Consider the following 12,500-nt stretch of genomic DNA (forward strand, 5'->3'; position numbering starts at 1 on the left):
ATACATACTGATTTGGCCCTGATGCTGTTTGTCCTGCGGTCGGACGACGTCTCGGTCGGCAAGCGCTGGGGAATCGGACAGCCGTGCCCAGCAGCGCCGGGGGCGAGAGAGAGAGCGAGCGAGCGCGGAGCCTTTAGCCGGTGGCCACGTAGCGGGTTGTGGAGAAGTTGTCCCCCCCTCGGCACGCGGCGTGGCGACGCTGGCACAGGCGACGCTGGCACAGGCGATGACAGTGATGGTGTGTGGCGCGACGCACAAGGCAGTGATGGTGTGTGGCGAGACGCACAAGGCGGTGATATGATTGAGGTAGGCTTCCAGCGACGCATCGCAAGCCCAGTCTGACTGCTGTGGCCGGAGAAGTATGCTGGATAGGGAGAGGCGCGCGTGTGTGTGTGTGTGTGTGTGTGTGTGTGTGTGTGTGTCTGTGTGTCTGTCTGTGTGTTTATTTGTGTGTGTGTGTGTGAGAGAGAGAGACTATTACAGGCAGCTACCGGGCACATAACTGAAGCGTTCCATTCGTCGAGCGTCCACACTGCAACAGCTTTCACTGTAATCAATTCAACTGACAACACCAGAGTAGACTAGTGTTGCGAACATTCGAAGGAATTAGACCCGTCTTCTTAAGCTATTTTTACACTCTTCGAACGGAACACTTCAATTGAGCACCCAGTGTAGCCTGGCTGTTGGACCCATTATAGAGATGTTTCGTTTTTAAGACTTTTTTTTTTAAGACTTCAAAAGGTTTGGAAATGTTTAGTTTAGTGGTTGGAAATCTATTTGGAAATGGTTATGGGGAATGGGAGGGGGCCGATTTGGAATGGATATGGAGAATGGGAGGGGGCCGATTTGGAATGGATATGGGGAATGGGAGGGGGCCGATTTGGATCGGATATGGAGAATGGGAGGGGACCATTAGGGAGTGGATATGGAGAATGAGAGGGGGCCATTAGGGAGTGGATATGGAGATGGATGGATTGACGGGTTATGAAAAGGACAGAAGGAAACGATGGTTAAAGGGACAGAGGTGAAGAAAAACTACTGTATTTGCTATGGTGTGGTTTAGAACATCATGGGACCAGAGCAATGCGCTATGGTGTGGTTTAGAACATCATGGGACCAGAGCAATGCGCTATGGTGTGGTTTAGAACATCATGGGACCAGAGCAATGCGCTATGGTGTGGTTTAGAGAGTTTCAAAGGATTTGAGAGAATTTGAAAGGTTGAGAGGAAAAGTTTAATTTAGTCTAGTTTAGTTTAGTTTAATTTAGTTTCCAAAAGGAGGGAAAGAGAGATGATGAGTCGAAGGAATGAGTGGAAGAGCTGGTCACCATGAACAGGACGGGGGTGAACAGAGAGAATGAACAGAAGAGCTGGTCACCATGAACAGGACGGGGGTGAACAGAGAGAATGAACAGAAGAGCTGGTCACCATGAACAGGACGGGGGTGAGTGGAGAGAATGCTTGCTTGAGAGATGGTCAACAGAGCGGGGGAGGGAACGCTTGCTTGAGAGATGGTCAACAGAGCGGGGGAGAGAACGCTTGCTTACTTGCAGAAATGCAAGCATCAGGGAAATGAAGGGGCGGTTGCCAGGGACGAGTTGCCAGGTGACGGACGCGTGGCCGCCCACTCGTCCACTTTTATGAACCTCCACTCGCTCGCTCGCTCGCTCACTCTCTTTCTCTCGCTCTCTTTCGGCTGTCTTCATCCCTCTCTTTTGTAGCCCTCTGGCTGCGGTTTGATCTGCTCACCCGGGAGCGAGGGGACATGCGGCGCCCCATACCATCCCTCCTCTCCTCCCCTCCTCCTCTCCTCCACACCATTCTCCATCATCCCCCTGTCCCTCTCTGATCTCTTGTCACCCTCTCGTTCATTTGGGCTCCTTGGATTGTTTCGTTCCCACACCTGTCCCTGTCATTCCTCGTGGCCTCATCCATAATTGGTCCTCAGCCTCAGCGCTTTCATCCAACAAAGTCCCCCCAACACACACACACTCTCTCTCTTTCTGTGTCCTCTATGTCTTCAGTCAAGACCTCGTCCTTAATTGCACCTCAGCTTCCCCCTTTCATCTGAGAGTTATTCAGCCTCTCTCACTCTTCTCTCTCCCTCTCTCTCTCTCTCCCTCTCTCTGTCCTCTATGTCTTCCCCACCCTCCCTTCTTCCTCATCCTCCCTTCATCCCTGCCAAATCTCTTCCTGCTGTCTCTCTCCTCCTTCCTCAGTCCAGTCATGCTCCTGTGCCCCATTGATTGGCTCTCAGCGCCACCGATCGAAACATCATTTTCATCCCTCTCTCCAAAGTCCTCACTTCACTCGGCTCCTCAGTGGCCTCTCTTTGTTTCTCTCCCTCTCTCTCTCTTCCTCCCTCGCTCCTTGTTTGCTGAATAGTCAAACACTCCTCTGTCATCCTCTGTCCATCCCTCCCCCACCCAATCTCCAGTTACCACTTGGTTGCATGCAAAAAAAAATCAGCAAGTGTTTTTCTAACTTCTAACTTCATTGACAGCAGGAAAGTCCCTTACACTATGGTTCTTCCGCTCTTCCTATCTCTCTCTCTTTCCATCTCTCTCTCCCTATCTCTCTCCTCTCTCTTCCGCACACTCTCTCTCACTATGAGACACTCACCTCTAATTTCCCCTGACGTTGTCACCCCCCTGCCTCACTTTGCTTCCTCTAATAGGAGCATGTTAGGCTCACCCCTACCTGTTCCTTTAGTTGCTTGCTGGGCTCCCCACACCTCACCTATCTCTCTGCTGTTTTGACCTCTCTCTCTCTCTTTTCATCACCTCTCTTTCTGCAGTCTGGTCAGCACTCTTCCTCTCTCTCTCTCTTTCTCTCTCTCTTTATCCCTCTCCCTTTCTCCCTCAACTTTTTCACTTGTACTCATTAAAGGAATATTCCTGAGTTTTTTTTTTTCCAACTTGAAACTCAGTCTGTGAGTGACACAGTTGATAACTCTGATTAGTCTGACGTGTTCGTGGGATGAATCAGAAGACTCTGTTGACTTGAAAAACACCAAAGGTCTGAACACTGCCAGCACAGTGTGTTGTTGTGAAATGTTTATGCCTTGGTAATTCAATTTCAAACTTATGTTCTATCCATTGTGTCAGACACATCAAACGCCGACATGCATCATGCATATTTTCAATGTTGATATTTTTTGTCTCAAGCACTGAGATTTTAACGTTGATTTCTTTACCAACAAAACTTTGTGCTCCATCTATCATGGCTATTTCCCAGCCATCAGACAGAGTCTGGTACCATGACGTAAATAACTGCACTACAATTTCAATAAATTCCACTCAGTCAGACCTGCAAACAGGTACTTATCAACTACATTGTAACTCAACTGTCTTAAATTCAGAAAAAAATAATAATGGAATTACAGAATCCTAGGCTGCCATGCCCCCATCTATTTGAGTTAGTGCTTACCTGAGTTGCCAAGTGCAGGCTAAGAGACCACTGGCCTGGTCCGTTTGCTGTCCCAGTAGGGGTGTGTTTGTGCGAGCGGCAGGGAGAATGTGAATGTAGTAAATGTAATCTGCTTCGCCGATGTAAACAGGGTGGGCTCACAGTTGGGGGGTTGGACTAGGAGGAATCTAATCGTCTCGGCCGTCGATTCTCTGATCGCACACACACACACACACACACACACACACGTGCACACATGTTGCTCAAACACACACATGTTGCTCAAACACACACATGCTGCTCAAACAAAACCCCTGCCAAGGCCTTTGTTTCGTTTCCATTTGCTGCTAGGACCTTGTTTGCCTTTTATTCCGCCTGTATTTTGGTGTTTGCTCATTTGTGTGTGTGTGTGTGTGTGTGTGTCTGAGTGTGTGTGTGTGTGTCTGAGTGTGTGTGTGTGTGTGTGTGTGTGTGTGTGTTTGTGTTAGGTCTGCATATCTCTGGTACTTGTGTGACTGGTCATTATAAAAACTCAATTGCATTACCCCGAGGGTGGCCAAAAGGTTAAACGACTTTTGGTGGAGATTAAATGACTAAATGACTTTAGTGAAGTTGGTGGTTTGAATCGACAAGATAAAAATGTACCTCGGCGCTCCAAGACCCCCGCTTGCAAATGAACACAGGTGATTGATCTAAGCTTGTGTATTTCGTCAGGGCCACAAAGTGGTGGTGCGTACAAATGTAATTTCTTCAGAGTAAATTGGGCGGTAGTTTTGCATATCTCAATTTGCACGTTTTGTTCATTTGTGCAATAATGCTTCAAGTATCATAACAGTCCTCCATCATCCCTCTTCTCTTTCTTCCTCTTCCTCCTTTTACGTGTTGTGGAAACACCTCTAAAGGAAACAGTTTTGCTCATTTTTAATCCCTTTACAAGAATACTTATCTCTCTCTCTCTCTCTTTTCCCTCCCTCTCTCTCTCCCTGTCTTTCTCTTTGTCTAGTTGTGGGAACACCTCAAGGACAGCAGCGCTGTAAGAAGTGGTTGTGAGCCGTGGTCATACAGGTGACAGACATACAGTGTCCAGCTAGCCTGTCAAATCTGATTTGTGCCCTGGGGAGCTAAAGAAAAACAGAACTACACAATAGACAACCTACCAGTCGACAAACTGCCAGATTTCTCAGTGCGTTTAGAGACGAGAGACGAGAACAGCGAGGGATAAAAGCTGTCCGGAGCTGCCTTTGTCTCCTCCGGGCCCTTCACCTTTGGAGAGAAGAACCTGTGACTAGCTCAAACCGGTAAGAACTCGCACCACTCTCTCACTGGAATTCTTTGCTTGACCGACAGAACTCACTATATGAAAAAAAAAAAAAAGTCTCCATGAAACTTTGGAGAATGTCACCGATTGGGGATGAAAATGGCTAAAACATGAGTGCACACAATGACAATCCTCTTCAAGTTAAAACGGCTTCAGTCAAACGCTGATAAAGACACAAAGCCAAAATAATCCTCCTGATGTATTTTGGCTAATACCTTTACCGGTGAGAGACTGATCTGTACAATTTCGACTTCTTTTCTACAAGGTGCCATGAAATCTCTGTTTACATTCTGTTCAGACACATTCTTTGATGAAGCAGCTGCTTTTATCCATGGTGACTTAGTGTCTACTGTCAATGTTAACAGTTTATCAGAGTATATGTTCCTTTGGAAGTAAGCCCTCAATCAGCTAGTTCTGTTAGCATCTTTCTCTACTTGTCCTTTGGAAGTAAGCCCACAATCAGCTAGTTCTGTTAGCATCTTTCTCTACTTGTTCTTCCACTAGCCCAGAGAGAAGCCTTCATAGAAGCTGAGGCGTACCAGAAATAGAGACAAGTCGTTTATTAAATTCAAGTCAGTATTAGTCAGTATTAGCAGCTTCTCACAGTACTATTGCATAATCCGTGAGAAATATCTCATGATGTTAGAATCCCTCTGGGAATCCCAAGGTCCTCCTGCATAGGGACTTACAAATGTGTGTAGGATATCATCTACAGAGGAGAGAGAAGACCTAGAGGGCACATTCAAATCAGACATGGCAGGATCCCAAGGGACAACGGAATGAGCAAACACAATGGTTAGTCATGTTGTAGCAAAAGTGGACATGGAAGGGCCCTTGTCTTGTGAGAGAAAGAAAGAAAGAAAGAAAGAACAGGCGCTATTTTATCCTGATTTAAAGCGAGAGGATTGGATCTGGGAGGGCTAGCGAGGAAAGCCGCAAGGAGCAGCGACTGCAGATGCCACCTGGGGTTGTTATTCATTCTGCTGCCCGCCGGCATTGAGAAACTATTTCATGCAACACTGAGCAGTGACGTTTCAAACAGAGAGCCTCGGTGCCCTGCTAATAGTGCTCATGGCTAGGAGGTTTAACAAGCTAGTTCACGAGGTGTTTATAAATCATTTATAGATGTGTTATAGGAGGTTAATACACATTTTAATGATGTATTTGTACATTTCTCGCTACAATGTTAAATTCATTATAACATTTTTTTGTTCAAGCTCAATGAAAAAACTAGCAGGACTTAGACTACATCTAGGATGTAGCATTTTTATGGAACATATATGAATGTTTTCATCCTTATGGAACATGGTGCTGCCAGCTGATAAGTCATTTCATTTGATGCATTTCCTCACTGTGTTTTGGTCTTACGATGGAACACAATTTACAGAATAGATTGTAGATAATGAAATTACACTATCAAATGATAAACTCACACCAACTATAAAAATGAAGCCTGCTGTGATGTAGCAGTCTGTGGTTTCTGAGGGCTCCTAGGTGTCACTCCTTTGTCTAGCTGTTGGATTAATGTTATCTCTCCACTGTGGACTACTGTAGGATACACCCCAGGGCATATACTACTGGACAGAGCTTAGTTCTGCATTAAGATACCTTTTAAATGGAAATTCTCCTTAATCCCTTTCTAGAAACTTCCCTACAGAGGGGTTAAGAAAAATGTTGAAGTAATGCCAGTCAGCTCAAATGGCGTTCATTCAAACCCCTTTGTAGAATGATTGAAAAAAGACACCGGAGCCATTTTGTCACTGGGAACTCTTCCATCGGTTCTCCCAGCCAGCAGCTTCAAGCCTCCACCTGTTCCACAGCTGTGTCACTCTCGCACTACAAATGGCTTTGACTGAAGAAAAATGTGGAAAAGGTTTTTTTTTTATTCTCTCCACAGTGCTTCATCCCTGAAGTCTCTTCAAGTAGATTCTAGCTCCTTTGAGCTGCCAGTGGTTTCTTGCCGACAGACCCAGCTGAGCCTCTCCGCTCGTGGGTTGGCTACGTGTGGCTTGACACCGCTGGCATACTTGGAATGGGGGCTCTGATCCTCCGGAAAACAGAATGCAGAGCGAGGAAAGACAAGGGCTCCTCTTTTCTCCCCTCACCTGTTCGCTGACCTAGTGCCACTGACCACACTGGTGTGTTTGACCAATCAGCAAGGAGCTCCAAGCTCCATACTGGCACAGACTGGTTTCTAGTGTACCTAGTCATAATCTCAGCAGCATCATGTTAGCTTACAAGGCCAGGGATCGTCAATTCTGCTCCTCGGTCCTAACTGATTCCATCAGTGCCACTCCTGTCCTGAATGCACCTATTTTCATCAGGTTATTTGTGTGTACATGGAGGGTGGATCAGGGTTGTGCACAATTCGAATTGCAATTCTGCTTCCTGTTTGCTACCTCAATTGAAATGCAAGTAAAATTCAAGAATTGAACTGGAATTTAAGAGCCAGTTTCAATTCAATTCTGCGCAAGCCTGTGGTGGATAGATGAAAGATTATGCAAAGGGGCTCCAAAAGGATTTTGAGAACCAAAGTGTCTTCTTAGCCAGATAACATTCACTGCAACGGAATAGTAAAGAGTAAAGAAAATTGCTGCTATTTTTTCTTTTTAAAGCCAACACATTTTCTGTCGTCTGATTTGATGAGCCAACCATCCTCCTATAACAGGTTCAATCAGCAGGCGTTGTCAGCTAGTCCAAAGAGCATATTTTCTTACCAGCGACCAGTTCACAAAACAACCGACTTCAACCAACCAAAACAACCGACTTCAATTGAATTGGCTGCAGAAATCCCTGGCTCTGTAGGCACAGAAAAACACGGGTGGCAAAGCTCTTATTTTTTAATCCTCTCTCTTTATTCTCACGTTTTGTCCGGTTTGACTGGTTGGGTGTTTTTGCGGTTGGCAAATCAGAGCCAGGGCATGGAGGAGGATTGCCCTCTCCTGTAGTGCCAGCCTACCTGAGTGGCCCTTCACTCGGGTCCCCAGCAGGGTCCACCAGGCAGCAATCCATCAACACTCCGGGGAGAAACGTCCGGTAAGCTGTAGCACCCCCCCACACACACACACACACACACACCACCACCACCCTCCCAAAGCCGCACCTTTGCCAGAAAACCCAGCCAGTCCTCTTCCTCTGGGCTCCAGTCTAGCGTGGAATCCCGGCCAAAAACCCGCCATCTCGGCGGACTTCTCTGGGCCTTCCCTTTATTGCATCCCGCTCACAGCCTGGCCTCGTTTTGTTTTTGGAGTCCAGTTTTGTGCGTCTGTGTTGTTTTGTTCGGCAAAGGCTCATTTCACGTACAAATTTGACAAAGGGAGGTAATAATAGATGGAAGGTGGGGTGGGTGGCAAATCCCAGAATCCCGCAGGACGTTGATCTCCAAGCATATTGATTTCCTGGGAGGGGGATAAGAAGGCACTGAGCGCGGTGGTGGTTCCCGTCCTGCCGCCTCATCTGCATTAGCCATGCTAATCACATTAGCCTTTTTTATTATCGAATCCTGTAGGATTGTGCCTGCCACCCTCCTGCATATTTTATAGCCCTATTCCTCCCCGCAGTCTCTCTTTTCTCTCTCACTCTCTCTCACTCTCTCTGTTGCTCTCTTCCTCTTGACAGAAGCTGACTAGAATGAGGCACGGGCACTTAGAGGGGGTGGGGGTGGGTGGTGTTTGGGGGCAGGCGAGGCAGGGAAGGAGAAGAGAGGAGAGAGAGAGAGAGAGAGAGAAAGAGAGAGAGAGAGAGAGGGAAGAAAGAAAGAAAGACAGAGATGACAAGGGGGACTGAAGCGATTGTGCTTTCAAAGAAATGAAAGATGTCTTTTGGATTTGTTTTTTTATATCTGGTTCACTTTCATTGCACCCAGGTGACGTACTGGAATTCTTAAATATGACTGAGGCTTTGACTAGAGGGTTCTTGCTCTCACTCTCTCTCTCTCTTTCTCTATCTCTCTCTCTATCCTGTTCGCAGTTGTTTTTTTGTTCTTTGACTTTTTTTGTTCCCCTCAACTTTTGCTGGCAGGACCTGCCAGATTTGCCTTCAGCTCGAAAAACCTTAATCTGGTTCCCAGAGGCTCCACGTGCTTTGCCTCATCCATAAACCTCAGAGGACCGTGCGCGCACCGGCTCCTGAGACTCATGCGTCTAGACAGCCTCACCTGGCGTTACCTCTCTCCCAACCCTCTTTTCCCTACCTCCACTTCCCCTCTCTCTCTCCCTCTCTCCGTTCTCTCGCTCCTCTGACGTGTGCTATCTATCCGAGCATGGCTTATCGCACAGTCGTAGCCCGGAGCTTTTTTCTGCATCATTGGCCCTTCTGTGTGATCTCACCACAGTGGACACGCTAAGTCGGAGCTTTTGCTAACACAGCCGCCGCTGTCTGCGGCGTCGCGATGACCGCGAGGATACCTCCATCTGGGGTCATCTCAAGGTCATCTCTGCCTTCTGGGACAGATTCTTTCCATCGTTTTTCTTGAGCGAAAGTTTTTTTTCTTCGACAAAACTTTCAAAACGTTTTCTCCTGAGACGGAATGCACGTTCAGCCATTTTTTGACTAGGGTAAAGATGCCCTACACTTCAATTCAAAAAGGACAGATGTTCAGTGTTTACCTTCAGCAAGCACAGCTTTCACAGCATATATACGCCTACGATTTACATATGTAACGTCGGACACACACTAAACATAGATTGTTTATAAAGTTTTCGCTCCTTATAGTTCGTCATGTGATTGAGCTATTCATACTGTGCTGGGTTGGCTGTTTGTTTAAGTATAGAGATGTGTCTTGGCACTACATCAATGGTGACATCTCCTCTGGGGAAACTCCCACTGCTGTTTCAGCATGAAGGCAACTCTTGCATACCCAAGTACATCTGTCCTCTTCTCGAAGGGCTCCTATATCCCTGTCAAGCGCATCTGTCTCACCACAGAGACTATGCTTACTCTAGATGTGCTTATGCAACTGCTTTGGAACACATTTGAAGCGATGAAACCAGATAGGTGAAGTGGGGGAAACTGTACACACACACACACGCACCGTGTGGGGCAGCCGTGGCCTACTGGTTAGCGCTTCGGACTTGTAACCGGAAGGTTGCCGGTTCGAACCCTGACCAGTAGGCACAGCTGAAGTGCCCTTGAGCAAGGCACCTAACCCCTCACTGCTCCCAGAGCGCCGCTGTTGTTGCAGGCAGCTGACTGCGCCGGGATTAGTGTGTGCTTCACCTCACTGTGTGTTCACTGTGTGCTGAGTGTGTTTCACTAATTCACAGATTGGGATAAATGCAGAGGCCAAATTTCCCTCATGGGATCAAAAGAGTATATATACTTACTTATACACACACATGCACTCACGCACACACACACACACAAAATGGACATTTTAAACTCTACCCACTTACCTTACCTTCTTCTTATCCCATCAGCTACAGTCACAATAGTTACAGACAAATAGATTTTCAGTCAACTTACTTTATCTCAATATAATAACATTTTAAAGTAGATTTGTGTAGAGAAGTACTAGAGCTTTGCTGTTCTATCTTATGGATTAAATGTGACATAGTTATACCATATAGTGTGAGCCAATGAAACCAATTGAAACCATTGTTACAGTAACTTGTAGATGTACTGGAAACTGCAGAGGCATAAGTAACGTAAGTATTGGAAGTATTGGAATACAAAATGCTATATAATAAAATATAAAATGCTTCTCTCATGGTCTCTCGTGCTTTATGGCTGTGACAGTATTTGCGTATAGCATCTTATGTGTGCAGCCAAGCTGGTCCAAATAGTGTCACAAGGGAGAATTTCCCTTGGCCAGTGTTGCAGCAATCTATTAGAGGCCAGTGCATATGAGACCAGTGTTGCAGCAATCTATTAGAGGCCAGTGCATATGAGACCAGTGTTGCAGCAATCTATTAGAGGCCAGTGCATATGAGACCATTCATCTTCATGCTCATCAAACCACTAATGTTAAGCATTACTTCAAGGAAAACAAAAATAACCACAGATGCACACAATCAAGATTTGTGCCGCTAATAATCAAAGGCTTAAAAAGCAAGCACACAGATGAATCAGAGCGTCGAGTGATCACACCGAAACGTCTGAGAAAAAGAAAGGAAAAAAACTCAACTCTGACATTAATGTCAGTCACGTCACAGACGGACTAATGTGGCTTTATCTCCCTCGAGCAGACGCTGAAATAATTCATTTCTCTTTGGCTCCTGTGGTTCTGAGTCGTGTATTGTGTTGAAGTAAGTCCCAGAGATATGCCAGTTTCCTACAGTTGTCAGTCATCCTCAGACACTGTACACTTTATTTAAAAAGGCGTGTGAGGAGAGGTAAGCATACTGGCAGTGTGCCATGCTTCAGTGGAGCATCGGACGGAAATGGTGGCATGGCACAGCTCGATGGACGCCCCTCTCTACCGCCGCCTCCTCCTCTTCCTCCTCCTCCTCCTCCTCCTCTTCTCTTTCCTGGCATCTGGTTGTCACTTGCGTGTTCTGACAGGTAGCCACGTTGACGTACCTGCTCCTGCCCCTCAGCGGCAGTCTGAGAACAAGAAAGAGAGGGAAAGACACAGGTGTGAGAGGAGAGGAGAAGAAGAAGAGAGAGAAAGAGAGAGAGGGAAGGAGGAAAGAGAGAGAGAGAGAATGAGAAAATGAGTGTTGGAATTGGAAGAAGTTTAGGAGGGAGAGCGGGAGTTAAGAGAGAGAGAGAGAGTGACGAGTCTGAGCTGACGGCGACTGCTTTGATTGGGCGCCTAATTAAGACGGCGGGCACCTCGTTTTTTAATCTTGAGCGCCAGCCCCTGTGGCACCTGCCAAAACGCCTGCGTCCTCTCTGTGTGGTACCAGCAGCTGTCTCAGTGTCTGTGTGTGTGTGTGTGTGTGTGTGTGTGTGTGTGGGGGGGGGTGGGGGTGGGTGCGGGGTTGGTGGTGCACATCTGCCACTAGAGCACTGCGTTTAACTTTAAAAAGGGGGTACCTATTTCCTGGCCAATTTGCAATCACACAGACGCGACGGGGGTGACTATCCCGGCAGCTGGAGGAAGCCCATTCCACCACACAGCGGGCCTGTCTGTCTGCATCAGTCAGCAGAGAGAATGCCAAGAAGAGGGGGATTACAGAGGCAAAGAAAGGGAAGAGAAAAGGAGAGGAGGGGATGGGGGTAGAAAGGAACGCTGAGAGAGAATGTATGGAGAAGGTGGGAGGAAAGGAAAGACATGATGCAATGTGATGTGGGGGAAGGACAAAAGGAGAAAGAGAGGAAAGAGAGGAGAGGAAGAGAGGAGAGAAAGAGGGGAGAGAGAAAGAGAGGAGGGAGAGAGAGAGAAAGAGAGGAGAGAAATGAGAGAGAAAGAGAGGAGAGAGAAAGAGGGGGGAGAGAGAGAGGGGGGAGGAAGGAAATGAGGAAGAACAGGAGAGGAGAATGATACGAGGATAGTGTGACAGCCAGGTGACAGGAAAGAAATGGAAGGTGCGATGGCATGGGGCGAGAGAGAGAGAAAGAGAGAGAGATAGGAGATAGAGCAAATAACAGATGCACTACAAAGTGTGTGACGGTAACTACATGAGACTCCATGGGTAACTAAAAGAGAGATAGAGAGATGGGAGGTGATGAGGAGAGAGTGATTTACAGAGAGAGAGAGAGAGAGAGAGAGAGAGAAGCGAATGGACAGAGAGACATGAGGGCGGATGACCAATATGTGTCCCCAGATAAGCCCGGCTTGTGTAAATAATCAAACGGTGCTTATCGGAGCGTGGAAGGCCCGACCGGTTTTC

At 47.0% G+C, this 12,500-nt stretch overlaps 1 long non-coding RNA gene across 2 annotated transcripts in view; it reads left to right on the forward strand.

Annotated features, from left to right (window-relative positions):
- Nucleotides 1–12,500, forward strand: part of LOC125297510 — a 147,214-nt gene that overhangs the window by 74,469 nt on the left and 60,245 nt on the right. For both annotated transcript variants that reach the window (XR_007194068.1, XR_007194069.1), the window contains exon 2: nt 4,411–4,705. This is a non-coding gene — a long non-coding RNA (uncharacterized LOC125297510). The remainder of the gene's footprint in view (nt 1–4,410; nt 4,706–12,500) is intronic.

This window comes from Alosa alosa, chromosome 7 (assembly GCF_017589495.1).
Source record: "Alosa alosa isolate M-15738 ecotype Scorff River chromosome 7, AALO_Geno_1.1, whole genome shotgun sequence".
NCBI classification, from domain to species: domain Eukaryota; kingdom Metazoa; phylum Chordata; class Actinopteri; order Clupeiformes; family Clupeidae; genus Alosa; species Alosa alosa.